The following is an 8,331-nucleotide window of genomic DNA, read 5'->3' on the forward strand; positions in this document are numbered from 1 at the left end:
TTTGGGTGTTAGTCACATGGGGATGTGACCTTGAGTGTTAATCACATATCGATGTGAACTAGATTATTGACTCTAGTGCAAGTGGGAGACTGTTGGAAATATGCCCTAGAGGCAATAATAAATTAGTTATTATTATATTTCCTTGTTCATGATAATCGTTTATTATCCATGCTAGAATTGTATTGATAGGAAACTCAGATACATGTGTGGATACATAGACAACACCATGTCCCTAGTAAGCCTCTAGTTAACTAGCTCGTTGATCAATAGATGGTTACGGTTTCCTGACCATGGACACTGGATGCCGTTGATAACGGGATCACATCATTGGGAGAATGATGTGATGGACAAAGACCCAATCCTAAGCCTAGCACAAGATCATGTAGTTCGTATGCTAAAGCTTTTCTAATGTCAAGTATCTTTTCCTTAGACCATGAGATCGTGTAACTCCCGGATACCGTAGGAGTGCTTTGATGGAAATATGCCCTAGAGGCAATAATAAATTGATTATTATTATATTTCCTTGCTCGTGATAATCGTTTATTATCCATGCTAGAATTGTATTGATAGGAAACTCAGATACATGTGTGGATACATAGACAACACCATGTCCCTAGTAAGCCTCTAGTTGACTAGCTCGTTGATCAATAGATGGTTACGGTTTCCTGACCATGGACATTGGATGTCATTGATAACGGGATCACATCATTAGGAGAATGATGTGATGGACAAGACCCAATCCTAAGCATAGCACAAGATCGTGTAGTTCGTATGCTAAAGCTTTTCTAATGTCAAGTATCATTTCCTTAGACCATGAGATTGTGCAACTCCCGGATACCGTAGGAGTGCCTTGGGTGTGCCAAACGTCACAACGTAACTGGGTGGCTATAAAGGTGCACTACAAGTATCTCCGAAAGTGTCTGTTGGGTTGGCACGAATCGAGACTGGGATTTGTCACTCCGTGTGACGGAGAGGTATCTCTGGGCCCACTCGGTAGGACATCATCATAATGTGCACAATGTGATCAAGGAGTTGATCACAGGATGATGTGTTACGGAATGAGTAAAGAGACTTGCCGGTAACGAGATTGAACAAGGTATCGGGATACCGACGATCGAATCTCGGGCAAGTATCGTACCGATAGACAAAGGGAATTGTATACGGGATTGATTAAGTCCTTGACATCGTGGTTCATCCGATGAGATCATCGTGGAACATGTGGGAGCCAACATGGGTATCCAGATCCCGCTATTGGTTATTGGCCAGAGAACATCTCGGTCATGTCTGCATGGTTCCCGAAGCTGTAGGGTCTACACACTTAAGGTTCGGTGACGCTAGGGTTATAGAGATATTAGTATGCGGTAACCCGAAAGTTGTTCGGAGTCCCGGATGAGATCCCGGACGTCACGAGGAGTTCCGGAATGGTCCGGAGGTAAATAATTATATATAGGAAGTGCTATTTCAGCCATCGGGACAAGTTTCGGGGTCACCGGTATTGTACCGGGACCACCAGAAGGGTCCCGGGGGTCCACCTGCCCCGGGGGCCACATGGGCTGTAGGGGGTGTGCCTTGGCCTATATGGGCCAAGGGCACCAGCCCCAAGAGGCCCATGCGCCAAGAATCAAGGGAAAGGAAGAGTCCTAAAGGGGAAGGCACCTCCGAGGTGCCTTGGGGAGGAGGGACTCCTCCCTGGCCGCACCCTTCCTTGGAGGAAGGGCCAAGGCTGCGCCCCCCCTCTCCCTTGGCCCTATATATAGTGGGGGAAAGGGAGGGCAACCAGACCTAAGCCCTGGCGCCTCCCTCTCCCTCCCATGACACACCTCCCTCCTCCCGCAGCGCTTGGCGAAGCCCTGTTGGAATCCCGCTACTTCCACCACCACGCCGTCGTGCTGCTGGATCTCCATCAACCTCTCCTCCCCCCTTGCTGGATCAAGAAGGAGGAGACGTCGCTGCTCCGTACGTGTGTTGAACGCGGAGGTGCCGTCCGTTCGGCGCTAGGATCATCGGTGATTTGGATCACGACGAGTACGACTCCATCAACCCCGTTCTCTTGAACGCTTCCACGCGCGATCTACAAGGGTATGTAGATCCACCCCTCCCTCGTTGCTAGATGACTCCATAGATAGATCTTGGTGACACGTAGGAAAATTTTGAATTTATGCTACGTTCCCCAACAGTGGCATCATGAGCTAGGTCTATTGCGTAGATTCTATGCACGAGTAGAACACAAAGTAGTTGTGGGTGTTGATTTTGTTCAATATGCTTACCGTTACTAGTCCAATCTTGATTCAGCGGCATTGTGGGATGAAGCGGCCCGGACCGACCTTACACGTACTCTTACGTGAGACTGGTTCCACCGACTGACATGCACTAGTTGCATAAGGTGGCTAGCGGGTGTCTGTCTCTCCCACTTTAGTCGGATCGGATTCGATGAAAAGGGTCCTTATGAAGGGTAAATAGCAATTGGCATATCAAGTTGTGGTCTTTGCGTAGGTAAGAAACGTTCTTGCTAGAAACCCATAGCAGCCACGTAAAACATGCAAACAACAATTAGAGGACGTCTAACTTGTTTTTGCAGGGTATGCTATGTGATGTGATATGGCCAAAAGGATGTGATGAATGATATATGTGATGTATGAGATTGATCATGTTCTTGTAATAGGAATCACGACTTGCATGTCGATGAGTATGACAACCGGCAGGAGCCATATGAGTTGTCTTAATTTATTTATGACCTGCGTGTCAACATAAACGTCATGTAATTACTTTACTTTATTGCTAACCGTTAGCTATAGTAGTAGAAGTAATGGTTGACGAGACAACTTCATGAAGACACGATGATAGAGATCATGATGATGGAGATCATGGTGTCATGCCGGTGACAAGATGATCATGGAGCCCCAAGATGGAGATCAAAGGAGCTATATGATATTGGCCATATCATGTCACTATTATTTGATTGCATGTGATGTTTATCATGTTTATACATCTTGTTTACTTAGAACGACGGTAGTAAATAAGATGATCCCTCACTAAAATTTCAAGAAGGTGTTCCCCCTAACTGTGCACCGTTGCGAAAGTTCGTCGTTTCGAAGCACCACGTGATTGTCGGGTGTGATAGATTCTTACGTTCATATACAACGGGTGTAAGCCAGATTTACACACGCGAAACACTTAGGTTGACTTGACGAGCCTAGCATGTACAGACATGTCCTCGGAACACAAGAGACCGAAAGGTCGAGCATGAGTCGTATGGTAGATACGATCAACATGAAGATGTTCACCGATGATGACTAGTCCGTCTCACGTGATGATCGGACACGGCCTAGTTGACTCGGATCATGTAATCACTTAGATGACTAGAGGGATGTCTATCTGAGTGGGAGTTCATAAGATGAACTTAATTATCCTGAACATAGCCAAAAGGTCTTCGCAAATTATGTCGTAGCTCGCGCTTTAGTTCTACTGTTTAGATATGTTCCTAGAGAAAATTTAGTTGAAAGTTGATAGTAGCAATTATGCGGACTAGGTCCGTAAACTGAGGATTGTCCTCATTGCTTCATAGAAGGCTTATGTCCTTAAATGCACCGCTCAGTGTGCTGAACCTCGAACGTCGTCTGTGGATGTTGCGAACATCTGACATACACATTCTGATAACTACGTGATAGTTCAGTTAAACGGTTTAGAATTGAGGCACCGAAGACGGTTTTGAAACGTCGCAAAACATATGAGATGTTTTGAGGGCTGAAATTGGGATTTCAGGCTCGTGCCCACGTCAAAAGGTATAAGACCTCCGACGATTTTCTTAGCCTACAAACTAAGGGAGAAAAGCTCAATTATTGAGCTTGTGCTCAGATTGTCTGAGTACAACAATCATTTGAATCGAGTGGGAGTTGATCTTCCAGATGAGATAGTGATATTTCTCCGAAGTCATTACCACCAAGCTGCTAGAGCTTCGTGATGAACTATGATATATCAGGGACATATATGATGATCCTTGAGATATTCGCGATGTTTGACACCACAAAAGTAGAAATCAAGAAGGAGCATCAATTGTTGATGGTTAGTGAAACCACTAGTTTCAAGAAGGGCAAGGGCAAGAAGGGATACTTCATGAAACGGCAATTCAGCTGCTGCTCTAGTGAAGAAACCCAAGGGTGAACCCAAACCCGAGACTAAGTGCTTCTGTAATAAAGGGAACATCCACTGGAGCAGAATTACCCTAGATACTTCGTAGATGAGAAGGCTGGCAAGGTCGATAGAAGTATATTGGATATACATTGTGTTAATGTGTACTTTACTAGTACTCCTAGTAGCACCAAGGTATTAGATACCGGTTCGGTTGCTAAGTGTTAGTAACTCGAAATAAAAGCTACGGAATAAACGGAGACTAGCTAAAGGTGAGCTGACGATATGTGTTGGAAGTATTTCCAAGGTTGATCAAATATCGTACGCTCCCTCTACCATCGAGATTGGTATTAAAACCTAAATAATTGTTATTTGGTGTTTGTGTTGAGCATAGACATGATTGGATTACGTCTATCGCAATACGGTTATTCATTTAAGGAGAATAATGGTTACTCTGTTTATTTGAATAATACCTTCAATGGTCTTACACCTAAAATGAATGGTTTATTGAATCTCGATCGTAGTGATACACATGTTCATGCCAAAAGGTATAAGATAGTAATGATAGTACCACCTACTTGTGGCACTGCCACTTAAGTCATATCAGTATAAAATGCATGAAGAAGCTCCATGTTGATGGATCTTTGGACTCACTCGTTTTTGAAAAGTTTGAGACATGCGAACCATGTCTATTGGTGTATATGCATGAAGAAACTCCATGCAAAGGGACCGTTTGGACTCACTTGATTTTGAATCACTTGAGACATGCAAATCATACCACATGGGCAAGATGACTGAAAGCCTCGTTTTCAGTAAAATGGAACTAGAAAGCAACTTGTTGGAAGTAATACATTTTGATGTGTGCAATCCAATGAGTGCTGAGGCGTGTAGTGGATATCGTTATGTTCTTACTTCACAGATGATTTGAGTAGATATTGAGTATATTTACTTGATGAATCACGAGTCTGAATTATTGAAAGGTTCAAGTAATTTCAGGGTGAAGTTGAAAGATCATCGTGACAAGAGGATAAAATGTCTATGATATGATCATAGAGATGAATATCTGAATTACGAGTTTGGCACAGAATTAAGACATTGTGGAAATTGTTTCACAACCAATACAGCCAGGAACACCATGGTGTGATGGTGTGTCCGTACATCATAACTGCACCCTATCGGATATGATGCATACCATGATGTCTCTTATCGAATTACCACGATAGTTTATGGGTTAGGCATTAGAGACAACCACATTCACTTTAAATAGGGCACCACGTAATTCCGATGAGATGACACCGTATGAACTATGGTTTAGAGAAACCTAAGCTGTCATTTCTTAAAAGTTTGGGGCTGTGACGCTTTTGTGAAAAAGTTTCAGGCTGATAAGCTCGAACCCAAAGCGGATAAATGCATCTTCATAGGACACCCAAAACAGTTGGGTATACCTCCTGTCTCAGATCCGAAAGCAATAAGGGATTGTTTCTAGAATCGGGTCCTTTCTCGAGGAAAAGTTTCTCTCGAAAGAATTGAGTGGGAGGATGGTGGAGACTTGATGAGGTTATTGAACCGTCTCTTCAACTAGTGTGTGGCAGGGCACAGGAAGTTGTTCCTGTGGCACCTACACCAATTGAAGTGGAAGCTTATGATAGTGATCATGAAACTTCAGATCAAGTCACTACCAAACCTCGTAGGATGACAAGGATGTGTACTACTTCAGAGTGGTACGTAATCCTGTCTTGGAAGTCATGTTGCTAGACAACAATGAACCTACGAGCTATGGAGAAGCGATGGTGGGCCCGGATTCCGATAAATGGTTAGAGGCCATAAAATCCGAGATAGGATCCATATATGAAAATAAAGTGTAGACTTTGGAAGAACTACTTGATGGTCGTGAGGCTGTTGAGTACAGATGGATTTTAAAAGGAAGACGGACAATGATGGTAAATGTCACCATTAAGAAAGCTCGACTTGTCGTTAAGATGTTTCCGACAAGTTCAAGGAGTTGACTACGATGAGACTTTCTCACTCGTAGCGATGCTAAGAGTCTGTTGGAATTATATTAGGGATTACTGCATTATTTATGAAATCTTGCAGATAGGATGTCAAAACATTGTTTCCTCGATGTTTTTTTGAGGAAAGGTTGTATGTGATACAAACCAGAAGGTTTTGTCAATCCTGAAAGATGCTAATAAGTATGCAAAGCTCCAATAATCCTTCTAGGGACTGGAGTAAGCATCTCGGAGTTGGAATGTATGCTTTGATGAGATGATCAAAGATTTTGGGTGTATACAAAGTTTATAAGAAACTTGTATTTCCAAAGAAGTGAGTGGGAGCACTATAGAATTTCTGATAAATATATGTTGTTGACATATTGTTGATCAGAAATGATGTAGAATTTCTGGAAAGCATATAGGGTTATTTGGAAAGTGTTTTTCAATGGAAAGCCTGGATTAAGCTACTTGAACATTGAGCATCAAGATCTATAAGGATAGATCAAAACGCTTAATGGTACTTTCAAATGAGCACATACCTTGACATGATCTTGAAGGTGTTCAAGATGGATCAGTCAAAGAAGGAGTTCTTGCCTGAGTTGTAAGGTATGAAGTTAAGACTTAAAGCTCGACCACGGCAGAATAGAGAGAAAGGACGAAGGTCGTCCCCTATGCTTAAGACATAGGCTCTACAGTATGCTATGCTGTGTACCGCATCTGAAGTGTGCCTTGCCATGAGTCAGTCAAGGGGTACAAGAGTGATCCAAGAATGGATCACAAGACAGCGGTCAAAGTTATCCTTAGTAACTAGTGGACTAAGGAATTTTCTCGATTATGGAGGTGGTAAAAGAGTTCGTCGTAAAGGGTTACGTCGATGCAAGCTTAACACCTATCCGGATAGCTCTGAGTAGAGATACCGGATACGTATAATGGAGCAACAATTTAGAATAAACTCCAAGTAGAACAGTTATTTGAAATGGCTCCAAATATAGCGTAGTAGCTGCATCTACAATATGACATAGAGATTTGCGAAGTACATACGGATCTGAAAGATTCAGACCCGTTGACTATAACATCTCTCACAAGCATAACATGTTCAAACCCAGAACTCATCGAGTGTTAATCACATGGTAATGTGAACTGGATTATTGACTCTAGTAAACTCTTTGGGTGTTAGTCACATGGGGATGTGACCTTGAGTGTTAATCACATATTGATGTGAACTAGATTATTGACTCTAGTAAACTCTTTGGGTGTTAGTCACATGGGGATGTGACCTTGAGTGTTAATCACATATCGATGTGAACTGGATTATTGACTCTAGTGCAAGTGGGAGACTGTTGGAAATATGCCCTAGAGGCAATAATAAATTGATTATTATTATATTTCCTTGTTCGTGATAATCGTTTATTATCCATGCTAGAATTGTATTGATAGGAAACTCAGATACATGTGTGGATACATAGACAACACCATGTCCCTAGTAAGCCTCTAGTTAACTAGCTCGTTGATCAATAGATGGTTATGGTTTCCTGACCATGGACATTGGATGTCGTTCATAACGGGATCACATCATTGGGAGAATGATGTGATGGACAAAGACCCAATCCTAAGCCTAGCACAAGATCATGTAGTTCGTATGCTAAAGCTTTTCTAATGTCAAGTATCTTTTCCTTAGACCATGAGATCGTGTAACTCCCGGATACCGTAGGAGTGCTTTAGGTGTGCCAAACGTCACAACGTAACTGGGTGGCTATAAAGGTACACTACAGGTATCTCCGAAAGTGTCTGTTGGGTTGGCGCGAATCGAGACTGGGATTTGTCACTCCGTGTGACGGAGAGGTATCTCTGGGCCCACTCGGTAGGACATCATCATAATGTGCACAATGTGATCAAGGAGTTGATCATGGGATGATGTGTTACGGAACGAGTAAAGAGACTTTCCGGTAACGAGATTGAATAAGGTATCGGGATACCGACGATCGAATCTCGGGCAAGTATCGTACCGCTAGACAAAGGGAATTGTATACGGGATTGATTAAGTCCTTGACATCGTGGTTCATCCGATGAGATCATCGTGGAACATGTGGGAACCAACATGGGTATCCAGATCCCGCTGTTGGTTATTGGCCGGAGAGTCGTCTCGGTCATGTCTGCATGGTTCCCGAACCCGTAGGGTCTACACACTTAAGGTTCGGTGACGCTAGGGTTA

This window comes from Triticum urartu, chromosome 2A (genome assembly GCF_056163025.1).
Source record: "Triticum urartu cultivar PI428250 chromosome 2A, HENAU_Tu73, whole genome shotgun sequence".
NCBI classification, from domain to species: domain Eukaryota; kingdom Viridiplantae; phylum Streptophyta; class Magnoliopsida; order Poales; family Poaceae; genus Triticum; species Triticum urartu.